Genomic DNA, 8,782 nt, shown 5'->3' with positions numbered 1-8,782 from the left:
ATTTCTGAAATTGGTGTATGTGGTAGATAAGCTTGCTTTACTTTACTTACATGTCAAGTGCCTGGCATTCCTACTGATTTCATTCAAGTTTGGTCCTTCTTAAAATGCTTTCTAGATCTGAGCAATCAAAAATCAAGGCAGCCAAAACCAAGTGCAACCTGAGAAATTTGTTTGTGAATGTCTTTGACAATGACTATGCCATGCAGTTCCCTGCCCAGTTCCCCCTCAAATTCTTCAGTTCAAGTTTCTAATCTCTCCTATGCTAGGTCATATGAAGGGAATCTTTTCCCAGTATTAAACCTGGCTGAAAATCCATAAATCACCTCATTATAAAGGTATACTCATTCCAAGAGAAAATCCAAGCAAGGGCAGAGACTTGGATGAGTCTTAACCTGCACACAGAGTGCAGCCCCAGAGAAAGTGGGATTTGGGCTGCCCTGCACTGTGTACACTTAGAAGCTGAACTGCCTTCAAGTTAGCATTTTCTATGGGCTGTAAGCACCAATTTACTACATGCAGCTTAAAAACACCAGGTCAGGTACTTGTAGCCACAGCATGAAATATTTAGTGATGTGCTACCTGGGAAGATAAGGTCTGCCTCTTCTTAAAAGTCACCGGTGGTAAGCTCAGCAAAGCCCTCCGCAGTGGACATTTCTGGATCCTCTGGAAGAGACCCAAGAAGAGGGTCAAGGAAGGTCTGATTAGCTTATTTTAATATTTTTTTTTTCTAACATACTTATTTTCGTTGAAACCAATCACTGCTTTCTTCTAAAGGGTTATGTGCTTAGTAGCTCTCTGCCTCCTACATCACCTGCATTATAAATAGGGTGTGCATCACTTCTGTGTCTGTGCTGACAACAGATATGTGTCAAGATGTCACCAGCAAGGTGAGATCTGGAGACCATCCCTGATCTGGGATGTGCACACAAATTTCATCAGACTCCAGTTCAAGTTGAGTCCAGGAAGTGTATCAACCTTGGACATGCAGTCTAGGTTTCTGCCATAGATAATGGACAAAACAAAATAAAGTATCTGTGATTATTGGTCCTGGAAACATTTAAAAGGTCAGGACCTGTTTTGCAGAGTAGGTTCACCACATACAAGGAATCGATTATTCACAATTTCATTTGAGAGGCATCTGGGTCAATAGTTCTCTTCATACAGGGAATGGATTAGAATTATCCCTTCTATTTGTGTGTGACGTTTCAGTATCAGTTTTGTTTGGGTCAGATCTTCCTAGCATCTAGACTGACACTTTGTTTATGTATAGTGAACATTAAAGAGAAATAACCATTGGAATCTGCTCTTTGCTAACTCTTAATTCCTACGAGTGACCAAGGATTTATTTCAGGCCTTGAGATGTTTTTCATAATCAGAAAGTGTGGGGCTTTCCTCTGCTTTCCTTGAAGGCAGTAAGAAACCTCAAACTGACACACTGGGAGCAGGATTGGGTCCTGATCTGTCTTTATGAATTTCCTTGTGAAAGATAGCACTGATCTGGAGACATTTTTCTTAGCTGTATTTTTACACTGATTTTTCAGTCACTAACAAATGACATTTGGAAGTTGAAAAGGTGACTCTGTGATAATATTGGGTACCTCTCTTTGCAGCATTGTTATCAATCAAGCTTCCTCTCTTCAGATTCAAACTGAGAATATTTCATTAAAGCAGAAGTGAATGTTTAGCTAAAGTAGGCAGGTATAGAAAATGTGGTTTATGCTCCATCTAAGGAGTTGGTCCTTTAAAAAAAATCTAGTCAGGTAATGGCTGTTGTCCTTGCCTTGGCTTTTCCCTGCACAGAATTAATCAATCTGGCCCCTATCAAAACAAAAAGGAATTCAGCACGTGGAGAGACTGATTGAAAAGTCCCTAAACTGACTTCAGCTATATTTGCTCTGTTCTCATCTAATAACTTTGCTGCATTGTTACGGTTCAGGGTGGAAATAGTTTTAAATTTTTCTGCTTCAAACTGTGGCCCAGCAGCGCTGCAAACTAATTCCCACCTGAACCAGTGCGTAGCAGGGCTGCTGACTTGTGGCCTTCAGGCAAGCACTGTGGTCCAACCAGTTTGCGAGATCACAGCCTAAAGCAATCAGAAAACGCCAATTAAGGAGCAAATTCAGCCCTGCTGGGAGCCCGGTTGTTGCAGGGGTGTCACATCTGTCTATGTAAGAACTGAATTTGTGGCGCTTAGCGCAGAGCACGTGAGAAAGAGCTGGATCTTGATTCCTTGCACCCCACAGCCCCCTCCGCTAAGCTTTAGGTGCCCAAGAGCTGCAAACGTACATTTTCTACAGCACCTCACAAATTTGGTGTGATGCCGCTTTTTCAGGAGCCCAGCTGAATGTGGGTGTTCACTTCTGAAGAGCATTTTCAGAGGTGCAGAGGAAAAAGGGGCCATTCTCAAGTGGTTTTAGCTGGGCACTGTGGGAATGAAGATCCTGGGTATCATTATTGCTTCTGATTATTTAGGCTGTAAGATTTGATCCTTCCCAATTCAGCTTGTAGTAGCTTTCCTCTGAAGTTAAGTGAAGCAAAATACTGGAAGTGGGATCCTATTTCCATCCTCAAGAATATGCTGAGACTGAAGGTTACATGGCCAACTGCATTTTGTTTTCTAGTTATGGCATCTTATTATTACTAGTATTTGTGCCTTGCTCACTGAAATTTTCTCCATGCTACAAAGATGCTTTTCAGATTCTGGCTGACAAGGGAACACAACTTTTATACAAGTGGCCTTTAGTGCTCTTTATAATATTATTTATTGTAATTTTTAAACTGTATGTGTAATTTATATTCTGGCACTGTCCAATATTTGAACAACTTTAATATGTTTATTTCAATATATTATGCAAATAATACTTCTTAACTGATTTTTTATGTTCTGTCTTTAAAAACTGCACCACTTATTAATAAATAGAAATTTCAATTATGATGTGGAGGATTTTCTTTTCATCTAACCTGTGATATCTTCATACATATTCAAGGAACACGGTCTCAAATGTCCCCCCAGCAAAAACATTGGCAAAGAACCTTTTGACTTCACTCATGCAGGACTGAGCTCATAGCTACAAGTAGGCTTTATGCGGGCTCCACAGCTAGTCCTGTTGTAATATTACATATGGTAGATCTGGGGTTTCTCAGTCCAGAAAAAAAGGAGGCTCAGGGGAGACCTTATCGCTCTCTACAACTACCTGAAACTACAACTACTTTCCCAAGTAACAAGCAGAAACGGCCTCAAGTTGCACCAGGGGAGGTTTAGATTGGATATTAGGAAAAATGTCTTCACCGAAAGGGTTGTCAAACATTGGAACAGGCTGCCCAGGGAAGTGGTTGACTCAGCATCCCTGGAGGCATTTAAAAGACACGTAGATGTGGTGCTTAGGGACATGGTTTCGTGGTGGACTTGGCTGTGCTAGGTCTTAAAGGTCTTCTCCAACCAAAATGATTCTATGATTATTTGCGACTTCTTTCCATTTAGTGGCCATGTAACTTATATGGCTTTGACCTTATGTGTGTGGGAAAATAAAATCTAGGGGAAAATACATTCAAATTACAGATATTAACATGCTAAAATATGAAGTTACATGCAAAATATATGGAGAACATAGTAATGGCACAAGGCTGCTCTGAATATCCTTTGCAGGGAATTCAACAGCTGGCAAGAGGGTTAAGTTGGGTGTTCAGTTTCCTGAATTCTGTCCCTGGTTCTGTTGCTGTGTTTCTGTGTAGTCTTGGCCTCACATCTTCAGCTGTCAGTCCATCTTCCTGATGTGTAAAACCACCAGAAGGCCTCTCACTTGCCTCCCAGCAATGTTGGGGGACAGTATGAACTATTTAAAATGTTTTGCCCTCTTACACCAATAGGAGGGTGTTACTAAGGAAAATTCATCTCTAACATCTTTTCTAGAAGTGGTTCTGTTGGTAGTTTTGGCTGGACATAGTATTTTAATGCTATTAAAAATATAAATATATCAGGTATGTAGGTTTTTTGCTCTAAATGCTGTTTTGGTTTCCTTGGAAAAGGCACAGAGTGTGCATGCACACGTGTACAGCTCAGTTTGCTTGGCTCACAGTATCGCAGCAGTATTGGTGTGTGAGGAAGGAGAGGGACATCGTACAGCCTGTCTGGTTGAGCGGGTTTGATTTCTCTCAGTGACAACAGTCAGGTAATATCAATATCAAGTCAAAGATACCAGTTTCTGTCCTTGTTAGACTCCTTTTGCAATGACTGGAGGAAAATCAGCACTTTTCAGAGCATGGTCCAGTCAGTCATATATCAAACACCCCAGACTGCCTCCCTCAGATGATGCTTGTCTCTAACTGGCATCTTTCTTAATTATAGAGTTGAAGGTGACCAGCTTGGACAAAAACACCTCTTTCAGATAGCTAAATGATATGTGGTGAATCCCATACTATCAGTTGGATAGAAGGCTGACTGGTAATTGTCCTGATTGAGACAGGAAGAGAGCATGTGAAACATCGCCTCTTCCCAAAAATATAGCTGGACCCAGTGAGATAATTTCAAGGCATTCCCTGTGGCTTCAGCATCATGACTGTCACCAGGGAACCAGCTCTGCTCAACACTTGAAATGCAACCTAAAAAAAGATTTCTTAAGTTTTTGTGATAGGTAAATTATTACTCAACAGTTTTCCAGTTTCTTATCCAACTTCTATATCTCTCTAAATTGGGAATGATTTTAAAAAATCCTGTAGTACTACAACATCCAGTTGTGGTGGTGGGGTTTTTTTTGTTTTTTTTTTTGGTTTTTTTTAAGAATGGATCAATTTAAATAGGATCAGTGCCAAGCTCTTACAGCCGAGTCTGTCGTTTTTTCCAAAGCCTGACAGTATTTTTTTAATCTAATGCACCAGGGTGTGGAATTTCAAATCTCTTCGGTTCAGTTTTCCACACAGCTCAAAAGACCATGTACAACACCAACATTTTCTTTATTCCCTGCATTTCATTCAAGGTAAACACAAAGGTACTTCGGATGTATTCACATACTTTTACAGACAATATTACCACGCGTTATGATTCCTTACTCAGAGTGTCCCAGTTTGAACTGAACAGCAACTGCGCAACAGAATTTTTTTGCAAGGAAAAGCAGACAGCCACAACAATGACATTTAAATGAGTATTTCACAGACACAATAGGTGAACCACTCAGCTTTTGTTCACCTGAACTGAAATATATTGAATTAAAATTTCCCTTGGCTGTCACCCAAATACATAATCTTGCCGAATCACTGGATTTCACGCAGGCGCAGGGTCTGATCTTTTAAGAAATGGATTTGAAAATAGAAAGAAGATGTGATATCTATCTGCAGGCAGAGCCCTGCTTATATCGAGGGAATTTTCCCCTCCTGCAGGGTCTGCTTACATCTGTATGGGACTACTAAGGTCATATATAATTGTCCTCTGCCTGAACAAAGTAAGACCAAGACTTAATGATTTAGAAAGGGTAAATATCGATGCTTCCAGTATGGCACAAGCACCAGTGTCAGGAATGGAAGTTTCTCAGTGTATCCTTCTCTTTCTTCTCAGGATGCTTGTAAGGGAACTTTGATTTTCAAGACTTTCCAGAGTCTTGAAAACTAGCTCATATAAAATGGTCTCTTGCTTAACATGGAGCATCCTCTTGGATCACAGAGAAGGGAAGGAATCAGGAAAGCCAAGTCCCATGGCACAGAGCAGCAGGAGAGCTAGACTACCTTTAAAGAAATTGCCCTCGAAGACAATTTTTTCAGGCATATGGTCCCTGATGGCTGGTAGCCCAGTGGGCTTGGCACAGCACCACAGCTTCTCTCCTGCTGCCTTGTGTCAGATGCAGATGGTCAGCAGAATATAGACCAGGGCTCATGAAAAAAAGGAGATGTAAGATGTGCTGTGAATGTTTTGGCAAGTTTGATGGGACCAGTTATGTGTCTGACACATGTCAGAAATAACAACACTGGATAAATCATTAAATATTTTCTAAGGAAGTTCTGGACTGCTGCAATTTCTCTGTATCTAATCAAAGCTTTATGAGTCTCTAGATTTACAAATGCAGAGTGCTTGATCACTAACTATTGTCTTTGGAAGCCCCAAAAGAACAGTGCAAGGTACTGCTCTCTACAGCTACCTGAAAGGAGGTTGTAGCGGGGTGGGGGTTGGCCTCTTCTCCTGGGCAACTAGCAACAGGACTAGAGGGCATAGCCTCAATCTGCACCATGAGAGGTTCAGGTTAGACACTAGGAAAAATTTCTTCACAGAAAGGGTTATTAGGCATTGGAATGGGCTACCCAGGGAGGTGGTGGAGTCACCATCCCTGGAGGTGTTTAAGAAAAGACTGGATGTGGCACTTCGTGCCATAGTCTAGTTGACACAGTCATGTTAGGTCAAAGGTTGGACTCGATGATCCCAGAGGTCTCTTCCAAGCTAGTTGATTCTGTGTTGCATGGGCCTGTAAAAATCTCATGGGATGTGTATAACATGCAGAGAACCATCAGGAGTGATGAACTGGTTTTGAGATTCAGTATATTCCCTGCAGTTCCCATTTTGTTTTATAGGCAGGAAAACAGAGCTATGCAGTCACTGCGACAGCAGCTGTGCTCACTGCTTTTCTGGAGAAACATTTACACTGTGATGAACATTTGGTGGCACAGCTCTGCAGAGAGATGGTTGCAATGGCTTTGTTCTCTTCAAGACTGTCTAATGAGTATATATATGTATAAAAATATATTTTGCTCTATCAACCCAGGTGGCTCATCTGCCTCTGCTTTAATTTTTCTTGTCGTGACATGCCAACATCATTGTTGAGGAACAGAGTAGCACCCAGCTCCTCAGTTTTTATGCACTTAATGCATCTTCCATGGGGCAAGCAGAGGCAATCTTCAACGGATGAAATTCTGGGTGCCCCTGGTGCAGAAACCTTGTCCCATTTAAACAAATAAATCAAGGTCTGGCGGCAGAAAACAAAAGTGTCTCTGAGAAGCACTGTCTTTCTAATTTTCCAGCTGAGGTGTGCTTCTGACAAAGAATATGGTAAAAACAACTCATAGTCCTTTTCCACATCAAATGTGGTAACTTTATGTCTATTGCCACCACATATTTTCACAGTTCCCAGGCCTCCTTTTTTCCCTGTCTCCTTTTCCTCCCTTCCTTAAGAACATGCTTGAATTCATAAAAGTTTTAAAGTGTCAGACACTTTAAAGGAAAGTGTTAGTTACTTTAAACAAATAAATATACAAAACATTTTTTGCTGGAAACATTCAAACTGAATGGCTGTGGATTTAGTGCTCATTCTTTTCAGGAGGGTTTGTGTCTTTAGTACCAATCTTAGCAAAATATTAATAAAAAAGTTTAAAGAAAAAATGTTATGAAGAACAGGATTTGTTTGCAATTCTAAATAAATTTTCTGAAATGGGAAAGAAGTTTTATGAAGAGGAATAAAAAAATGTTTTATATATATATGTATATATATATAAAATTGTGCCTTTAAGAGATTAATTTTTTTTATTCTTCTAAAATAAGAGTTACAAAGAAACATTATTACATTTAGAGAATTTTCCTTAATGAAATTTGTGCAAAAATAAATAAAATATAATTAGAAGAATATTGCTAATATCTGAAATGAAAATTCAGATGAAAAGAGACTTTATAGAGCTAGTACAGTTCTTAATAAAATAAACTAAATGTCTTGTAAAATTGTAATGGCAGAGGACTAAAGGAGAAGTGTTGAATTATAATCAGTATTTTTCAGAAAAAAAATGTAATTTACACAGTTGTTACTTTTCTAAACAAAGTTTATTAAACAATTACTCAAAAGACTTTTCATGGAAGCATTTACTGTAGTACAATAAAGTGTAACTGAAGGTAAAACTTCAATCCTCTGGAGCAAGCTTGGATTAAGTTTGATCTTTTTTAAAAACAGTGCTTCATTTTCTATTTCATGTTGGCATCTGAAGAGAGAGGTACAGCTGGATATGCATTTTCCTACTAGGCATATAAAATAGGTAGGTTTGCAAGATGCTTTAGGTACTGCAGTATTCCATGTGCCACAGCTCATATTTTAGGGCAGAGTTGGTTGATATCCCAGCCGGGGCAGTGGGCAGCTGCACCTGAGGACTCTGGCAGATTGGGACAGAGTGGGTGGGAAGGGATGCTAGTTGCTGACTCTGGCTCAGGTTGCAAGAACATATGACCAGAGCCCTTGCAGTCGCTCATGCATATTGTAGCTGCTACATAGAAGAATGTGTTTAAAATGTCTAAGAAAAAAGCTACAAGGAAGAAGTAGTACATTGCTTCCACGTTGTGTTCTCAACCCACAGACAGATAAAGCACCTTTCTCCCTCCTTCCCAGAACTTCATGCGTGTCCTCTCTCTTACAAATAAATCACAGGCATTTGGCTTGAATGTGTGTTTATTTAATTGCATTAATTGTACTTATCCTGCATAGCCTTCAGCAAGTGAATGCATTTACTCAGTAATGTATATGAATTATCTGCCTATCCCAGCTTACTAAGAAGATGCTAAAAATGATTCCTTTTCTTCTTCTGGATTTTGGGATGCTAGTTACGGACGGACACAATCCTGTCATACAAAGAGACGCTGGAAAAAGGAGGCGCGTAAAGACTATACTCCTGAGAAAGCGACTCGCTCAGAGTGATGCTCTGAGTGAGAACACAGCATTGTCCCCAAGAGTCAAAGTTGGGGCTGAACAATAGCCCCCTCCCCGGTCACCTGAGCATCGCTCTGCAGCTGAGGAAAGTTAAAACTACAGAGTCCCAGGGTAAAAGG

This window comes from Nyctibius grandis, chromosome 3 (assembly GCF_013368605.1).
Source record: "Nyctibius grandis isolate bNycGra1 chromosome 3, bNycGra1.pri, whole genome shotgun sequence".
Classification (NCBI taxonomy): domain Eukaryota; kingdom Metazoa; phylum Chordata; class Aves; order Nyctibiiformes; family Nyctibiidae; genus Nyctibius; species Nyctibius grandis.
The sequence above is the reverse complement of the archived record's forward strand: the minus strand, read 5'-3'. Positions refer to the sequence as shown.